Here is a 19,954-nt window from a genome sequence, read left to right as displayed (position 1 = left end):
GCTCAACAACAAACTCCCTGCAGCGTCCTGATGAAGAGGAGAAGCAGCATGGAGGCCAGAGAGTCACCAGCAGACCCGGTTCTACTGGAACCAGAACATCTGCTCCACCTCCAGCTGCTGTGGTTCTGAGTCAAACCAACCTGTTCCCCTCCTGGCCTGTGGGGGCGCTGCACCAAGAACCACTGACGGCTTTGGTTGGATTTACCCAGAATGCCCTGCTCTGTAGTCCACTTCCTGCTTCTGCAGCGGTCTCCGGTCCGCTTGGCGTTCGCATTCAAACCGATCGAGTTCACTTCAACCAAACCCAGACCGAGGTTTGGAGGACCAGAGGTCAGAGGTCAATTAGTGTTTACAACTCACCAACAGACCGGATTATACAGACAAACGGACTGGAGTCGGATTAAAGCGAATGAACTGGGCTGGTGGGAACGCAGCCTTACACACTAAAACATGCAGAGATCAAATAAAATATTAAAAATGTAACTGGGAGTTTAAAGTTTAACAGTCTTCCATGACTTCCTGTTTGCTTCAGTTTTCAGAGTTTTCTCTTAGCCACTCATTAAAATGGGAAAGACAAAAAAGCATCTAGCAGCCGATGTGTGCTAGCTAAAGGCTAAAGCAGCTGAACTCAGGTCTCTAATTCTGCGTATTAACCCTTTAATCAGCACAGTGCTGATGGAGGAGAGGCGGAGCGCAGCCCACCCCCAGCCTGGGCCACCGGGGGTTAATTAAACTGATTGGGTCCAGAGAGACAGAGTCGGCCTCTGACAGGTGTATCTGAGCGTGTGTGTGTGTGTGTGTGACCATGTGTGTGTGGCTGTGTTTAGCGCATCAAGAACACAGTGTACTCTAATGCTCATCCCTTTGGAGTGTGTGTGTGTGTGTGTTAGGTTATGCATATGGATTGCAGCCTCCATATTTAACTCTCTATTTGCATTTTGTTTTAATTCATTTCGTGTGTGTGTGTGTGTGTGTGAGAGCCTATTCAGGAAGCCTGATTAACTTTCTGCCTGGAACCAATCGCTGCTCCACACCTGTCTGCCTCTGGAAGAGCAGAGCCTCCTCAGCTCAACGCTGCGCTGATTACAGAAACGCCGCTGACGTCGCATGCTGAAGGGTTCTTCACTCCATCCTGATGGATGCAGCCGCAGAGCCACGCAGGGCAGCAACGGCCGTCAGAGCCGTCGGTTTGCATGCACTGATGCTGTTTGTGTGCAGCGGTGAAACTGCTGTTAATACAACAGGAGGCTGGCAGGGGAGAGGTGCTTTACACACACACACGCCAACACACACACACACCAAAGCTGGCAGGTAGAACAGTCAAATTAGCCTCTGGAGGACGAAGCCATCAGGATCTCCACGGGGAAACGCAAGAGACGGAAAACAGAGGAGAGAAGATGGAGGACAGGAAAACACGAGGCATGAATGAACAAACGGCTGAAAGCTTTGTCACGATATTATGCAGTTCTATCATAACAATAACGATAAGAACTATTTATTATTTATCATTTTAGGCAACTGTGTGTCACAGCAATTATAGTCCCACAAACACTTTAAAAACATTCCTATTTGTAAAATGCTTCTGTAGGACACCAGTCACAATAAGAGGTGTGATTTATATCATTAAACTACACAGTTTATTTATTCATATTTATTGATGGTTTCATTGAGCAAATAATAAAACTAACAATAACAGTTTTTAGCTTTTATGCATCATCAACTGGAATTAATCATGGTAACGATAAATCAAAATTCCTGATAAGAAATTTATCACGATAAATAAAAATCGCAAGTCAAACGTTATCTCTGATGTTCCTCCTTTGTCTCATTTAGAAATCTGCAGCTGGCAGCAGAAACAGATTTGTGAAATGATGAGGATCAGAACCCGATACAGGGAGCAGAACAAACAGAACCGACAGAACGAGCAGAGTCGACCCGAATCAGACCTGGAACCGTAACTGATGCTGCTGGATTCATCCCAGAAGTTATCGCGATAAATGATCATATCGCTTTCAGACCATTTTGGTAAAAATTCAAATTCCAATGAAAATTTAAAACTGGACGACATTTGAAATATCAAAAATAAATAAACAAAATAGAAACAACAAATAAAATGAATTATGAAGTTTCTGCTAGTTGAAATCAAAACACCAGAATAAAAACTTTTATCATCCAGTTTTTAGCAGGAAGAGAAAAACGATACATTATGCAAATGGAAAGAATTGAGCTCGTTTTAATTCATCAAGCGATGAATTAAAGGCCTGATTCAAACCAAACAGCCGACAGGAGAACAAAGAAGCAACAGGAAACAAGCAGACAGGAAAGACGGGTTTTCAAAATAAGACAAGAACTAAATTACTGAGACTCAGGTTGTCACAGCAGATCCTCAATAAAAGTTTTTTTATTGTCGTTTTTCCAGCTGCAGATGAAACCCGACTGCAGTCAGACATCTGCGTGAAGGTTCTGACCAAAAAACGACCCAAGAAGAAGAACGAAACGTCCCCCTGCAGCGCCTTATGGCAGTAACGATGGCCGCCACAGCGCTCCGTTTATGGCAGTAAAGATGGCCGCCACAGCGCTCCGTTTATGGCAGTAAAGATGGCCGCCACAGCGCTCCGTTTATTGCAGTAAAGATGGCCGCCGCAGAGCTCCATTTAGGCACCACAGCACTCCATTTAGGCAGTAAAGATGGCCGCCGCCGTCTGTAGATGGATTTTAAAGTTGCTGGTCACCAGATCTGAACAAACCGTCGGGATGTTGCTGCAGATGTTGTCATTTATTTGCCTTGCAGCAGGAAAACTTTGTTTTTTATCCGTTTTCTACCGACTGGAATGTTTTCTACATTCTGACAGATTTCTGCTGCTTTCTTGGTTGTCTGATTTTTTCCTCATCGTGTTTTTAATGCGTCCAACTTTTGACCCTTATCTTTGTTGATGATCTGATTTGCTGTCTTTGTGGATTATTTGAGTTGTTTCCAACATCTGGTGTGAATTTTATATCAGTGGTAAGAGATTTAAACTAAAATGAGGCTCGATATGGAACAAGATCAGGATGAGTCACAATTAACAGCGAAACAATTCAAACAGGATGAGACATTTTGTTGGAGAGGTTAGTTTGACAGATTCCCAATCTTTGATCAGTTTGTTTAAAATCTGTTAGAATTTGATCAATTTATTTTATTTGTTACGTTTGTATCGTTTCTCTTCAGTTAATCTAAAGTTTATGCAACTTGTGTCTCTAATTTTCTAGGTTAAATTTTAACGTTTCTTTGTGTAACTTTAATCGTCCTGTGGTGCAGAGCAAACCTCCCTGTTGGTTCTGGCTGTGACCCGGTCCAGCCAGAACCGGTCCAGCCGTCCGTCTGTCTGTCCATGATGGACCAGAGACTCGTCCCCACTGGACAAACATCGGGTCCTGAGCCAGCTGGGACCGACGCTTCTGACCTTTCATCATCTGGGAGACGAAAGAAAAGCAGGAGAAGAAAAAGTGTTCAGCCAGATCTGGACCAGAACCAGAACCAGGTCCATCTTATTATTCCAGCAGACCGCTCAGACGAGGACAAAGAGGACGAGAGACAGCAGGGACGTTTCCAGCTTTTCCACTAAACTTTCAGTTTTCCTCCATTTTGTTTCAGTTTTAGGAACATTTTAAATAATGTGGACGGATCCGCTGCTGAAGGAGCTTCCTGTTGGTTCCAGTCAGTCAGCAGCTGCTGCAGCAGCTGCTGCAGCTGCATGTCAAACACATTGAACCAGAAAAATATCAACAACATTACAAACACAAGAAAAGGTTCTGGAAAAAAAATTTTCCCCTCAGCTGGGACTAAAGAAAACTGTTCATTCTGTATGTAATATTTCATTAATATGATAATTAATGTAAGCTGTTCAACCTGAAAACTGAAATATCTCTAAGTTTGACACCAAGTCTAGTTCTGTAGAACTCGAGACCGGTTTTGGTCTCAGACCACTTTTTGATGGTCTCCATCTCGTCTCGGAAGCTGAAGACTTGGGATTTTATTTCAAGACCACAACTGTAAAATTATCACTAAAATGCCAGCATATTGTCCAGTTTATATCTTGGCATCTCTCACACACACAGAATAAAAAAATATCTAGAGTCTAAAAACAATAATCCAGTCTTTTGCTGCAGCGAGTTCATTTCTAATTCCTGCAGCTGAACAGAAGATTCAGGATGAGCCTGGAAAACATGAGTTAGGATGGAAACAGGCAGACATTTCAGATCTGATTGATTTTTCTCTTTGTGTTTTTATATCTGTGTGCTGATCTGCAGTAGAGCTGGAAGAAAAGCTGGAGTCTCTTTGATAAAGAACCCAGCAGCTCTGTCTGCCCCTTTGGGAAAATTACGGCACGTATTTTTCTCCATATGAGACACAAAAGGGAAGCCTGGTTTCTCAGTGACACGCTTCCCTGTGATTAGCTTCAGAGCCGCATGGCGGAGAGAGGCGTGACACAATCTGTGGTTATAATTATGGTCTCCCCTCTCCAGAGTAATCAGCAGCCATTAAAAGCCCCTTAGCTCAGCACCGCAGCATTAGCGGTTAGCATCTCCATTCCTCTGGGGAGAGACACAAACAGGACAAGTTACAGTAGAACTACTGCTACATACTTTTACTCAAGTAACAAGAAGCTTTACAAGAAATTACTCTAATAAGAGTAAAAAAGTATTTGCGAAAATGTCAATACAATTATTGAGTAACTGATTAATTATCAGTCATTTAATATTAAAAAATTACATCATCAGATGGAAAAAAATATAAAGTTATGTGGAAATTTTGGTATTTTAAGGACAAAAATTACAATAAATCATATAAGTAACAAAAAAAATCAAGCAAAAGAAAAGTTTTCAAAATCATTTCTTTCAATAAAAAACAAATTTAATTAAAGCTGCGAGCAGCCTCGGGCGGCCCTCGCAGCAAGCGCCGCTCCGGCCTATTGGCCACCGCGGGGGTTCCAGCCACCGCAGAAGCTCTCTCACGGTTTCCAGAGCCGCAGCCCGCTCCCCACCGCAGAAGCTCTGCCGCAGTTTCCAGCACCGCCGCCGCTAGCCGCCGCAGAAGCTGTCGTGCATTTTCCCCACCCGTCCACCGGGCGATACGCGTGAATGCGTTCGGCAGCGCTCCCCGACGACTGTCAAAAAATCTGGTGCAGATCGGTCGATGCATCGAGGAGATATAGCCGATGTATTAACTTAGGGGGCGCAGTGGAGTCAAATTACATTTCAACCTTGTTGGGCTCTTTAGAGGTGAACAAAGGTCATACATATCCAGTTTGGAGCCAATCGGATGATCCATGCTTGAATTAGAGCCAAACGTATGAATATGGCGAGGGACTGATATTCGCCATTTGGCCACGCCCACACGGTTCAGCCAGCAGCGAGCAATGACAGAGCTCATCATCCGAATCATCTTGATTAGGTCAAGAGAGCCATAAACGGAGCTTTCCAAGGAAAAAAACGGCACTTCCGGTTCCGAGGGGGCGGGGCTTAGATGACGTCATAATGTGATGACGTAGGATTGACGGGCAAGCCTCCAGGATCACTCAGGCCAAGTTTGATGCAGCTCGGTCAAAATATGTGGAATGTAGAGGCAAACGTATACGAACGGCGTTGCCGCCATTGAAAACTCTTGGCACTTTAAAGCAAGCGAGACCAACTTCCTATCTGTCATCCAACACAGAATCACCTTGATTAGGTCAAGAGAGCCATAGATGAAAGTTTCCAAGGAAAAAAATAGCACTTCCTGTTGTGAGGGGGCGGGGCTTAGATGACGTCATAATATGATGACATAGCATTGTCAGGCATCACAACAGGATGAGTCAGGCCAAGTTTGGTGCAGCTCGGTCGAAACATGTGGAATCTAGAAGCAAACGTATGGCATCGGCGTTACAGGTCACTTCGCCATGCAGCCGCACCCAGCTGCTTCATCGCAGCCGGTCAGGGCTTGAATCCACAACACACCAACATGTCTTCTGTCTCTGGACACAGTTTCATGTTGAGTAGGTCAAAGGGCTAAGATAGCGACCGTTCACAGTAAAACATGACACTTCCTGTTCTCAGGGGGCGTGGCCTAAGCGATGTCATAATTTCACCACAGGGTATTTTAGGACACCTATTGATGATCAATAACTGAAAGTTTGGTGTCTCTGTGAGTTTCTGTGCAGGATATATAAGAGTTTCGTGTTTCATGGCGAGTAGGTGAACTTTGACCCCTGGTAACCCCCCTTCAGCAAGCTCATACAGTCACCAATTTGATAACTTTAAATCAGACATGCCTTATGATCAGACTGACCGAGTTTGAAGCCGATCAATCGAAATCCCTAGGAGGAGTTCGATCAAATGCAAAGGCTGTAAACGTCAAAGTCGAGGTCCAAAATGGACCTTCAATACAAAATGGCCGACTTCCTGTTGGGTTTCGACCATGGCTCTAAGAGACTTTTTTGTACGTCCTGACAAGATACACATGTGTACCAAGTTTCGTAATTCTAGGTTAAAGCATGGCTTGGGGCTGTTCATTTAAAATACTCTAGGGGTCGCTATAGAGAAATTAGGCCACGCCCACCAAATTTTGTTATGAATTCCTGTCGGTGGGTGGATAAGGATCCATCCTAGTGAGTTTGGAGCAGCTGGGCCCGAAATTGTGGAATTCAGAGCCAAACGTATGGCAACGGCGTTACAGGTCACTTCGCCACGCCGCCACGCCCACCTGCTATGTCAAAGCCGGTCGGGGTTGGAATGCTCAACACACCAACATGTCTTCTGTCTCTGGACACAGTTTCATGTTGATTAGGTCAAAGGGCTAAGATAGCGACCGTTCACAGTAAAACATGACACTTCCTGTTCTCAGGGGGCGTGGCCTAAGTGATGTCATCATTTGACCATAGGGTATTGTAGGGCACCCGATGACGATCAATCACTGAAAGTTTGGTCCCTCTATGTGTTTTTGTATAGGAAATATAAGAGTTTCGTGTTTCATGGCGAGTAGGTGAACTTTGACCCCTGCTAACCCCCCTTCAACATGCTCCAAAACTCACCAATTTGATAACTTTAAATCAAACATGCCTTATGATCAGACTGACCGAGTTTGAAGTCGATCAATCGAAATCCCTAGGAGGAGTTCGATCAAATACGAAGGCTGTAAACGTCAAAATCGAGGTAAAAAATGGACGTTCAATACAAAATGGCCGACTTCCTGTGATAGTTGGCTTATAACATTAAATGTAAGTTCTGAGTCTTTTGGTGAGCTCTACAAGTGTACCAAATTTCATGTCTCTACGATGAAGTACGTTCATACCATTGTGTCAACAGAAAATTGCTAGTTGCCGCCGTTGAGCAATTTTTTTTGCGATTTTTGCGACAACCTTAAAATTCAAAATTTTTAAATTTTCTAGTCGCGACCGCCAAGTTTGGTGAGTTTTTGAATATGATAAAGCCCCCAAAAAGGCACCTCTTTAGGGGGGCAGAATCGTAATAAGAAACAGTACAGATACAATAGGCCTTCGCAGCGCTTTGCTGCTCGGGCCTAATAACAATCTTTAAAAGAAGCTGCAGCTGTGAGTCTGGTGAGGTTTCCGTTAAAACGTTTGCTTCTCATTCAGTGGGCAGAAAATCCCACTGAATTCATAGTAAATGAAGGATTAACGTGACAATGAAACATCTTTCAGTTTTTCTAACAAACTGTTGGAGCATGTCAGAGAAAATGTTCTGATCCTGATGCTAACCTTCATTAGCTCGGTAGGAGCCCAAACTCCAGCTTTTTCTTCAGACTCGCTCCTCTTCCTCTGTTCGCTCCTCTTCCTCTGTTCGCTCCTCTTCCTCTGTTCGCTCCTCTTCATCGCCATTTCAACTCGCTCCGGTTCAAAAGGCCTGAATTTTCCTCAATGCGCAAAATTACTGCGCCGAGTCCGAAGGGACGGAGCTAGCGCCGTAGCACCTAGCATACACTATCTACCCAGCATGCATTGCAGTGTAAACAGCATGGCGACGCCTGGGTGACTATATTTTACAGACGCATAAAAACGTATATTTCAACTCACCTACAGTGTTGTGTTTACATTTGAAATAAGTGTTTCAAATAAAATTTATTGCTACAACTACTGCTGGCTCCGTCTCAGGCAACAGAAAGGAAATTTTGGCCAAACTAAAACCAGGACTTTCTATTCTAGGAAACAGAGCAGAGACCACTGGAGGTTTTACACGTCCACATATTCCCTTTAGCACAAAGTTTAAAAACTATTTGTTAGGATCATAATTTCTGCTCCATATTTGGGCAACATTTACCAGAAACAACATGTGAGAACTGAAAAGCTGTAAAACTGTAAAGTATTTTTTAAAGTTTGTGTTGCTGTAAAAGCAGCAGAATGTGGGAGAAAGACAAAAAAGTGAGATGAAGAAAACAGAAAAGGGAGAGTCTGAGGAGGAGGAGGAGGAGGAGGAAGGTTTATTCAGTGTTTTCCCTCCTTTGCTCTGTCTTTTGCCTCCTTTTTCATCTGTTTGAAGTGTGTGTGGGTGTAGGTGTGTGTGTGTGGGCGTGGGGATGGGCGTGTTGTGTGTGGGTGTGTGTGTGGGTGTGTGGCACACTTGAGTCTTTTACTGATTACCTGGCACACATCAGGTCTTTCAGAAGGGCTTTTAACCGTGGAGGATAATCTCTCTGTTTCATCGAGCAGCTGAGAAACCGTCTGAATCGATATGAAACTAAAGACGCTCTGCACTGGCTGCACATGGAAAACATCTTCTGTATTACAAAAAATATTTTACTGCTAAGCCTAATAGATTTAGATTAAATGTGTTTTGTTGCTGAAGTGACGGTAAAACAATGTCAGCAGAGAAATCTAATATTATGTTTTATTAAATTTGCCTGCCAGAAATCATTGATTCCCATCTTCTTCATGAGCTGATGAACTTTTTCTTCCTCTAGCAGCAGAGCAGTTTTCTGCAGGTTTTCCAGTTCCTCCGGTTGGAAGGCCTCCATACCATCACCCTAATCTTTCTCAGAGTTTCTATCAGATTCATGTCCGAAATCCAAAACAATCAGATCACAGTAAAAAAATGTTTTAAAACCTTAAACTGCAGGGGTAGAAATAACGCTGTTTATCTGTATGTAATGCAAAAATACAGATTTAATTTGAATTCTTTTCTGAGTTTTCCTTCTGAATTTGATGATTTCACATCTTATTGCCAAGTCTCCCACCAGGAGCTGTGCTGGAGGTCAGAGGTCGTCCTGTAATTTGAAAAGCTTTTGTGTTCAGAAAAGCAAATATTTAAAGGTTTTCTGTTTCCATGTTGCTGCTGCTGTAAGCCTGAAGTTTGAAAGACATTCAGACATGACTACCAGCTGTTTTACCTCATTAATTCACAGTTTTCTGTTACATTTGAATATTTTTAAAACCATAAATGTTCGTCCTGAATGAAATTAAGTCATAAAAGTTTAGAATTTGGGCAGAAAATGAGTGAAGTTGAGTTTTCTCCTGATGAGAGCTGATGTATCTCTGAGGTGGTCGGGGTGTTTGTCCTCCCTCCTTCCCCCGCCTCCTGTGTTTTATGTGTGTGTGTGTGTGTGTCCTGCCCATCCTCTTCCATTCAGACCCCCGTTTACCATGACAATAGCTGCCTGCCGAGAAGCAGTGCTGTGTGTGAGTGGCCCACCGCTGGCTGCTGGCGGGCCCTTTCAGTGCTGCGACCCTCCCGGGTCATAAAGAGGCTGGCAGCAGCGCCAGCAGCCCGTAAACTCACAGCTCTACACTTGTTGTGTCTGCCTGCGGTACCAGCAGCGCGCTGGACCGGCTGGGTTCATGTTCATGGTTTTGTCAGCAGATGAAACGGGAGGAGTTTGATTTTCTGAACCTGGTGGATGGGGCCGGTCTGAAAGGATGGGGACACAGCTGAGGACAGAGTGTCCAGAGTGGGAGGAGGAAGACGGGAAGCGGAGAAAAACAAGTTTGCTTTTGAGTCGTTACTGTAACTTCTATTATCCAACTGAACATCAACTGGAAGCTCTGGAAATACCATCCAGAAAGAACACAACACAAACGGTACCAGAGATCGGTACCAACAGAGCAGCAGCAGAAAACCTTCCCCACAAGCTGGGCAGCGAACCCAGAACATTCAGAACCAGAACCAGCAAATCTGTAGAAGGTTAGGAGAAAATGATACCAGCACCATGATCCTCTAGTCTGTCCTGGTTTGTCCTGCTGGACCTTTCTGGACTCCTGGCTGACAACTGGCAGCTGGACAGTCTGTCTCTCACTATACTGCCCCCTGGTGGCGACCTTAGGCAAGTGTGCAGCTACTTCCGTCTCCATGTCAAACGTCGAGACTAGTCCAGCAGCAGTTGGAGGATTTCTCTTTAGTCTTTAACTAAAGACCACTAGCTATTTTGCACCGTCACATTATCTGTACATTATCTGTACTTTGCCATAATTGGACCTGCTGCTACTTCTTTGGATGGTTGAGTGCCTTTAGTTAATTTAGTTGTATATATTGTTATTATTATTGTGTGTTTGCTTATTTCTACTGTATATATTTGACCTTTTGCACGGGAGCTGCAATGAAAATTTCGTTGAATTCTGTTCAATGACAATAAATGCTATCTATTTCTCCTGCTAGAGCTAGATAAGAGATAAGATAAGATGAGATAAATCTTTATTGTCATTGTCACAAGGACAACGAAATTTAAAAGGTGCCATCAGTCAGTGCATATGCTTAAAAACAAAAAATAACTGTCTCACAATTCACACACAATGTAAGAATCAACAAATAACTGGTAAAAAACAAAACAACAACTAATAAATAAGAACAGCCACATTCTCACATACATCATTCATGATGATTAATGGTTGTTTTTGATTGCATCTAGTTTTGTTATTGCTGTCGGGTAGAAACTGTCTCTGAGACGGTTGGTTCTGGTTCTGGTTGCTCTGTATCTTCTGCCTGAAGGCAGCAGTGTGAACAGAGAAGGTCCGGGGTGAGAAGTGTCCTTTGTGATGTGTTGTGCTTTTCTTAGACAGCGGTCGCTGTGCAGGTCCTCCAGTGAGGGGAGAGGGCAGCCAATGATTTTTTGGGCTGTATTCCCAACCCTTTGGAGAGCTTTCCTTTGAGCCGTAGTGCTGCTGTTATACCAGACGCAGATACAGTAGGTCAGTATGCTCTCTATGGAGCACTTGTAGAAGGACACCAGCAGCTTCTCCTTGATGCTGTTCCTCCTGAGAACCCTCAGGAAGTTCAGTCTTTGCTGGGCCTTTTTTATCAGCTCCAAGGTGTTCATGTTCCATGTGAGGCCCTGCTCAATGTGGACCCCCAGGAAACGGAAATCAGCTACCCTCTCCACACATTTTCCCCCAATGGTTAGTGGTGTAATGTCCGTTTTATTCCTCCTGTAATCTATTATGAGTTCTTTTGTCTTTGAGTTGTTGAGGAGCAGATTGTTCTCCCTGCACCACTGCAACAGCCGCTCCACCTCCCCCCTGTAGGCGGACTCGTCGCCTCCTGAGATGAGCCCCACCACTGTGGTGTCATCAGCAAACTTGATGATGGTGTTGCTGTGGTGGGCAGAGGTGCAGTCGTATGTGTACAGACAATAGAGCAGGGGGCTCAGCACACAGCCCTGTGGAGAGCCAGTACTAAGGCTGAGGGCAGTGGATGTATGTTTTCCCACCCTAACTCTCTGCTGTCGGTTGGTCAGGAAGCTCAGAATCCACATGCAGGTGGAGTGAGGGAGGCCCAGGTCCCCCAGTTTGTCCACCAGTCTGTGAGGGAGGATGGTATTAAAAGCAGAGCTGTAGTCTACAAAGAGCATCCGCACATAGCTCCCCTGCTGCTCCAGATGTGACAGAGCAGCATGGAGGGCCGTGATCACAGCGTCCTCTGTGGATCTGTTGGCTCTGTAGGCGAACTGGTGGGGGTCAAAGCCAGGAGGGAGAAGTGCTGTGATGTGACCCCGGACCAGTTTTTCAAAACACTTCGTCACCACAGGGGTTAGTGCCACTGGCCGGTAGTCGTTGAGGCAGGAGATGTGAGGTTTCTTGGGTATGGGGACTATGGTGGAAGATTTCAGGCAGGATGGGACTGTAGACAGGGCTAGGGACTGGTTGAAGATCCTGGTGAAGACTCCAGCCAGCTGATCGGCGCAGTCTTTCAGGACACGTCCAGGGACGCCATCAGGTCCAGCAGCCTTCCTTGGGTTGACAGCCCGCAGTGTGCGCCTCACCTCGTGCTCCTCTACAACGAGGGGTGTGGTGTTGTGGGTCGCTTGGTGTAGTGTGGCTGCCTCTGTTGGCTTCACCTCAAAGCGGGCAAAGAAGAGGTTCAGCTCCTCTGCCAGCGTGGCGTCGCCTTCCGCAGCTGCGAGGTTGGTCCTGTAGTTGGTGAGATGCTGGATTCCCTGCCACACCTGCCTGCTGTGGTTGCTGTCAAGGTAGCCCTCTATCCTCCTCCTGTAGTCAGACTTAGCCATTCTGATGCCGCTCTTCAAGTTAGCTCGGGCTGTACTGTAGGCGTCCTGTCCCCAGACCTGAAGGCGGTATTCCTGGTCTTTAGCAGTCGCTGGACCTCCTGAGTCATCCAGGGCTTCTGGTTTGGGAATACCCGGATGCGTTTATCCACAGCTACAGTGTCAATACAGTTCTTGATGTAGCACAGTACACTGTCTGTAAAAACCTCCAGGTCCTGATGTTCAAAAACATCCCAGTTTGTCCTGTTGAAACAGTCCTGCAGCTGCTGTGTCGCATCCTGGGGCCAGGATTTGATGGTTTTGGTGATGGTTGGAGCAGTTTTCCTGAGGGGGGCATAAGCAGGAATTAAATGCAGGGACAGGTGATCGGACTGACCCAGGTGAGGAAGTGGTCTAGCCCTGTAGCCTAGCTTGATGTTGGAGTAGACTTTGTCCAGAGTGTTAGCCTCTCTTGTAGCACACTTTACATGCTGGTGGAACTTGGGGAGCGCCGTCTTCAAGTCTGCATGGTTGAAGTCCCCCGCTATGATGTGCACAGCATCTGGATAGATGCTCTGCAGATGGCTAATGCTGCCATGCAAAAGTCCAATAGCTGTTTTAGCATTAGCATCCGGTGGTATGTAAACAGCGGTTACCATGACTACGGTGAACTCTCTGGGGAGGTATATTGGTCTGCATCTAACAGTCACATACTCCAGGTCTGGGGAGCAATGGCTGATGACAGTCGCTGTGTTAGTACACCAGGTGTTGTTCACGTACACACAGAGCTAGCACATTAGCTTTGTATTTACCCAGAATGCCGTTGAGCTGTAGTCCACTTCCTCTTTCAAAGCGGCCCCCGGTCCTCTTTGCGTTCACATGCCTGCATTTGGTCTGGATTCAGACTGAGGTTCATCTATCCGTCCATTCTCTAACACCTTGACCCTTTGGGGTCAGGAGGTGCTGCTGCGCTTGGGGCGAGAGGCGGGGTCACCTGGACGGGTCGCCGGCCTGTGGCAGGCCTCAGACTGAGGTTTTTTAAGGTACATTTAATCATAAAGTCAGCACGTTTGGCTGATAAAGAAGACAATATTTCATAAAGTTTAGGTATGAATAATGGTATTTAAGAGCTTCAGGAAACCTTTAGCAGGTTTGGGATGTTTGCTCCTGGCTGACTTCCTCTATTTATTCTTTGCTAAATGTTGAGATTCATCAAATCTGTTTGCTAAATTATAAAATCACAAAATGTTTCAAGGAGGAATCATCAGAAAACTAAAAGCTCTTCAGCATCAGTCAGTCATGGCTGGTCAGACGCTCTAGATTCAGATGTTCGGCATTCAGTGTGTGTGTGTGGAGTGTGTGATGTGTGTATTAGCCATAGTTGCATGCCTCAGACCTTGGGAGGCCGGGCAAGTCTGGGCTTGCCCGGCGGTCGGACAGAACCTGGCAGAGACGAAGCCTGAAGACACACAGAGCAAATAAACTCTCCAACGTACGATGCATCTGCGTCTATCTGTTACCACATCTGTGCTTTATCACTGCAGGCCACAGAGAAACGGGTGAGGGAGGGGAGTGATCCAGCTGTTATTGACCTGCAGCAAACAAAGCACAGAGTCTCTGATAACCAGCTGACAAGTCCTGAAGCAGCAGATCTTCGCTGAAACGGAGCGACTTCCAGAGGAAGAGATTCTGTTGATTCAGCCTGAGTCCTCCTAAACGTATTGACAGAGGGCCATGCATGGCCAATGGGACCTGTTGGGGTTACTGTGGAAATTTCCACTGCAGACGTTTCCTCTCCAGACTGTTTGGGATTTCTGTGACACTAATAAAAACTCCCGATGAGAAGCATTTTCACTCAGGGGGGAAACAAACCCAACAACAGGAGGTTTATAGTGATAAGATGTAAGAAAGCTGATTTCACTTCACACAAGGTTTAAAATACATCCCACATTTCCTACCAAGGAGAGACGGTGATTTTTGAGATTTTTGAGAGTGGCAGTGATTTTTATTACTGGGGTGAAATGTCTGTTTACCCATGCAGCCTGGCTTGATTGGCATAAAAAAGCATTTTAAGTCATTTTAACCATCACATCTTAATAAAATGGTTAGAACTGCTCCAGGTGAGGCTCGAACTCACAACCTCAGCATCTCTCACACCTTGTACTGTCTAGAAGTACCGCGCGCTGACCGGTTGCGCCACTAGAGCTGATGGTTGATAATCTAGTGAATCTGTTCCCACTGGGAAACTTGTGATTTTCTTTCAAACTGACTAAACGCTCAGCAGCTCAAATGTCAGATAAGAACTAAATCTTTGGTCACTAGCTGCTATACTAGAAAGTCTTTAGATCTGCTGCCTGAACCTTTGACAAAACTCACCTTAATGCCTTGAATTCAGTTAATATTGAGTAACATATCATTTACAGCTGTTACATTAACCCCTGGCAGGTTTTTGTTTGATGCAATGTTAAAATTTCTGTGCTCCAGGTGAGGCTCGAACTCACAACCTCGGCATCTCTCACACCTTGTACTGTCTATAAGTACCGCGCGCTGACCGGTTGCGCCACTGGAGCTGATGAGTTTGTGGATCAGACCACTGGGTCCTGCTCATCCTGCCAGTAATCTGCTAACAGTTGAGCTAACTGTAAAACTTCAGCTGAGTCTTCAAAGTAACGACACCTGCTGCTACTCCTGTTGCCTGAAATTCAGCTGAGATCTAAGATCTCTGGTTTCTTTCCTTAATTATCACATTTTTAAGTTTCTTTGTCCCTTTAAAAAACACTTTGCTCCAGGTGAGACTTAAACTCACAACCTCGGCATGACTCTGCAGGTCACTGTCTATAAGTACCACACGCTAACCGATTGCGCCACTGGAACTTGTTCACCAAACCAGGATTGATCAATTAATCTGTAACAAGTCACAGAGTGTACCCAATTCAAAATAACGCCACACGTTTTATATTTAGGACATTTCCGTGTCTAAGCCTTGGTAACATCACTATCGGTCTCCAACTGTCCTTCAACCTTACTGACTAATTCATGTCTTTCCTCATAGCGCCAATAAAAGACACATGTTCCAGGTGAGGTTCAAACTCACAACCTCTCACTCCATATACTGTCTATAAGTACCGCATGCTGACCGGTTGCACCACTAGAACTTGTTCACCAAACTAGGATTCATTAATTAATCTGTCTAAAGTCACTGGGTGAATTGACTTCAAAATATGGAACACCTTAAATGTTAAATTCAGGACAATTCTGGGTTTTAAGGGTTGTAATCTCACTCTCTGTCTCCAAACTTTGGCTTTTCTTCTGGTGTAATTGTTGGTTTTAGGAGTTTGTTCCTCAATCAGTGGTTTGCCAGTTCAATTCCTGCTCTGTCATTGTGTTCTTGGGCAAGACACTCCACCCATCTAACCTGCTGCTGGTGGTCAGATTGCCCCGGGGCAGCTGCGGCTTCTATCCAGTAGCTTGCCACCATCAGCGTGGGGTCTTGATAAACCTTACCGTCTAATTCATGTCTTTACTAATTGCTACAGTTTAAATGATGAGAAAATCTTTGTTGAATCTTCAATTAAAAGCAACACATCTACAGCCAGTAAACTCAGCTACAAATCAATAAACTGCACTAGCAGAAACATCATCATGTGGAAGAGTTAATCTGTACCTGCCCAACCTGTTCCAGGTGAGACTCAAACTCACAACCTCAGCTTGTCTCCCACATGTTGCTCTGCTGGTCACTGCCTAACTGCAACCCGCCACTGGAGCTGATGGGCCTGTTCATCACACCACTGGATCATCTAGCAATGCTTTGCTTGTAGAAATATCTACTGCAGCTAAAATATATCTTAAAGACTATTAATATATCAGACAAGTGAAGAAATATAATTTTCATCAGAATAAAAAAACTGCTGAAAATTTTCAGCAGTTTCATAATTCCTCTATAATGCCTTGTGTTCAGTTGACATAGAGGCTGAACTTCTCATCCAGCTGTGATATTAATATATTAGTGATTAATATATTAATGTGATATTAATCACTAGCAGCTTGTTGGTGCAACTCCAGTGTTAAAACTTCTGTGCTCCAGGTGAGGCTCGAACTCACAACCTCGGCACCTCGTATCGTCTATAAGTACCACGCGCTGACCGGTTGTGCCACTAGAGCTGATGGTTGCTCATCTGGTGCAGCGGTTCCTAAAGTGTGGGGCGCGCCCCCTGGAGGGGCACAGTGCCATTACAGGGGAGGTGTGGGGGGAAGCGGTATGGATGAATGAAAAAAAAAAACTAAAGTTACACAAAAGTGTTTCACTGTAAAGATGGTTTGTAGTTTTGTTGCAACCTGAAGTGTGATATAAACTTCAGTGGAGTTTGAAAACAAAATGTGTGTTTAGGTTTGTCTGGTTGAACGATGTGTGACCAGCTGATTCTTTTTCTTTATTGGGGGATTTTATTGTAATCTATAGGGGGCCAGAAAATCTTTGGTCTGATTAGTCTGATAAGTAACATGCTGACCAACTGCAGTACATAGAGACACTGCTGACTGTCAGGACTTCAGCTGTTGATCACACCATTGAACCCAGTCAGTCATCTGTTTGTGTAAAGCTTAAACCAAATGTGAAATCTTTGATCGTTCTCCAACACAAGGAGCCACTTCTGCATAGGAACATAGATGACACAAACTGCTGGTTAGGGTTAAGGTCCCAGTCATCATTCACCCTCTATTCACCTGTTTTCTTCTGATTAACCAAGATTGGCTCAGGACGCTAGGACAGTGTGCTTGAAGTGAAGAGGTTCTGACTTTTGGGTGGATGAGTTGAGTTGATCTTTTCTCTGGGCTGGAGCCCCCAGACGTCCCCAAAGCAAAGGGGGAGACTACAGGGTCCCACCAGTCCGGTTTGGTCTGCTTTTACCCAACTCCAGTTCATCTGTCTATAAAGTCTGGTTTGGTTGGTGAGCTGTGAACGCTAATCGACCTCTGACCTCTGACCTTTGGTCCTCCAAACCTCGGTCTAGGTTTGGTTGAAGTGAACTCTGGTTCAGTTTGAATGTGAACGCCAAGCGGAGCGCAAACCGCTCTAACAGCAGGAAGTGGATGCAGCGCTTTCTGGGTAAATACAACCAAAGCTAACATGCTAGCCTAGCGCTAGCAGCAGTAATGTCGGAACAAAGTAATTGCTCATAAACTGATATTTCTGCAAGTTTTAATAATAATGATCAATCACGACATCCCAACTGGAAGGAAACTTCCAGCAGCTTCCCAGTCCAGTCAAGCCCAGACTTGCCTTGTTCAATCATTAGTCCTCTTGTCTTACTGCAAACACAACAAGCCCCTCCCCCTCCTCTCAGCTATGCATCCCTGTTGACCCATCACTAACCGACTGAAACCAGGAGGGAGGACCAGACCATTTCATTAAGAACAATAAAACACATGCAATGTGGGAGAGCCGCATTCCACAGCCCATAATTAGCCTGAACACTGGAAATGTGAAGAACTGATTGTGTTCTAGTTTTACACCCAGACGTGTTTGTGACCATTCAGAAAGAGTCATAAAAATGCAACATTTTAAACATCGAATGACTAATCTAACGTGAAGTTTTAGGAATATCCTTGGTGGTAAACGTGCAAATTGACACTTTGTGTAAATGTGCAAAATGAGATCTAGATCTCAACGGGGTTCACCTGGTTCAGTAAAGGAAATTTAAAAAATAGTTCCGCTAACGCTAAAGCGCAGTACTTAGCTAGGCTAATATTCTAAAACACTTTATTTAATCATATTGATATCTATCATAAAAGGTTGACATTTAAATTAGAGTTTTAGAATTTATCCAAAAAATGCATTTAGGGGAAGTTAAATGTGCTAAACATTTTGAAAGTTACCAAAAATGCAAAAATGCTAAGCAAAATGTTAGCGCTGTGATTAGAGCATTAGCAGATTAGCAGCACTGGAAACAATAAAATCCTACAAACAGACGAAAGACTCATTTTTAAAAAATAATTTAGAGTTTTGCCCGCGCTGGACCTGATTGCTGTGTCTGCATCAGCTAATAAAGAAGACAGCAATATCAAACCTTGAACTTTTATTTATATAATGTATAAATTCTTTATGCAGCTAGCTGCTTTGCAATGTGCATTAAACTTGTTTGGGAAAGCAGAACTGCTGCAGGAATCTCTGGTTTTATAAGTCTGGTAGATTATGTCATCAGTAAATATTTTCCAGGTTCAAAAGACAAAACAGGTAACCAGGCCGCCTCCTGGCGGTACGCCGTCTGAACATTTTGGAGCAGAAAGTTGCTGTGAGAACTCTTTGTTCCTGGTTGTCTGACTAAATGTTCTTTACTATTCCTGTCTGGTTCCCGGTGAGCGTTCCATGAAAACACGTCTGTAGAGACTCAAACCGAGCAGGAGGGAGGAGAGACGGCAGAGCCGGACGGATGAACGGAGAATCTCCTTCAGAGGCTTCACGACGGCATCCAGGGAAAAGGTATTGTTGAAGTGATTGCTAATGAGCCATGTGTGTGTGTGAGGTGATGAGAAGCAGTGTTTAGGACAGCTGGAGGGCGATGAAGAGGCTTTGCCTCCAGAGATGAAGATGAAATGAGTGTCTGCGGGGAGGATGCCACTCGGGAGTTTCTGTGTTTTACTTTGTGCAGGTCCGGTCCGATTCTCTCAGGATTTACGTTTATTCCTGCAAAACGCCTGCAAAGAAAAGCAGAACGCACAAAAACTGAAACCTGAACATCAACATCAAGGTTTGGGTTAAATTTACTGATTATGCTGAAAGGAACTCACCTGTCGCAGTGAAGAGTCGGTTTGATTATTCTGGGATGTTTGTGAATTTAACTGATGAAAAGTCTGAAAATGGCAGAATCGTCATGGTAAAATTGGGCCTCTGTCTCTTTAAGAACTCCTGCTGTTTCTGAAGCTCCGCCTCCAGGAAGTCGTCCCAACATGGCTCCTCTATTAACCCTTTAATGTTTTTACCAGCGTTGCTCTGAGCAGCAGTTTCTATAATGAGCTCAGCAGCTGTTTGCTAATCGCTGCTGGCTAGTCTGAAGGAGCTGAGAGGGGGAGGAGCTGCGCCTCGAAGGCGGGGCTAGGTCTTCTCAGGCGTTTTAACAGCTGAATGGTTGCCATGGAGACAAAAGGATTTCTCAAACATGAAAGAATCGAAGCAACACTGCAGGAAAAACATGAATATATGATGATGAAAAGATTAAAAAATAGATTTTAAATGATACTGGCCCTTTAAAACTTTGGATCTACAATGAATAACATCCATTATGTATTACTAAAATGTACTATTTTATTTATTTGTCTTCTTAATTTAGTTAAAATAATAAGTGTGATGTGATGTTTTATTATTCTATAAGCAGGAAAATGACACAAAATTCTCACTGAGGAGCCGAATAAACCTTAATCTGTGTGTGTGTGTGTGTGTGTGAGGGGGGGTCTGTCAGTGTCAGCCCAGATGGTGTATGGGACCCCACTGGGAGAATGGGGGGGGTATAACGT

General features: G+C 44.6%; 1 long non-coding RNA gene and 2 other non-coding genes across 3 annotated transcripts; all 3 read right to left on the bottom strand.

The window, feature by feature from the left end:
- Positions 1 to 14,557: 14,557 nt before the first annotated feature.
- On the bottom strand, positions 14,558 to 14,651 carry trnar-ucu (transfer RNA arginine (anticodon UCU)). The gene is made up of 2 exons: positions 14,614 to 14,651; positions 14,558 to 14,593 (listed from the first exon to the last, which is right to left on the bottom strand). It is a non-coding gene; the product is annotated as a tRNA-Arg (tRNA).
- A 270-nt stretch (positions 14,652 to 14,921) lies between these two features.
- Positions 14,922 to 15,015, bottom strand: trnai-uau (transfer RNA isoleucine (anticodon UAU)). Its single transcript has 2 exons — positions 14,978 to 15,015; positions 14,922 to 14,957 (listed from the first exon to the last, which is right to left on the bottom strand). It is a non-coding gene; the product is annotated as a tRNA-Ile (tRNA).
- A 3,489-nt stretch (positions 15,016 to 18,504) lies between these two features.
- LOC116727356 (uncharacterized) lies at positions 18,505 to 19,364 on the bottom strand. Its single transcript, XR_004340793.1, has 2 exons — positions 19,232 to 19,364; positions 18,505 to 19,138 (listed from the first exon to the last, which is right to left on the bottom strand). It is a non-coding gene; the product is annotated as an uncharacterized LOC116727356 (long non-coding RNA).
- Positions 19,365 to 19,954: the final 590 nt, after the last annotated feature.

The sequence above is a fragment of the Xiphophorus hellerii genome, chromosome 10 (assembly GCF_003331165.1).
Source record: "Xiphophorus hellerii strain 12219 chromosome 10, Xiphophorus_hellerii-4.1, whole genome shotgun sequence".
NCBI lineage: Eukaryota > Metazoa > Chordata > Actinopteri > Cyprinodontiformes > Poeciliidae > Xiphophorus > Xiphophorus hellerii.
Note: the sequence above shows the minus strand (reverse complement) of the source record. Positions and strands in the feature narration are given on the sequence as shown.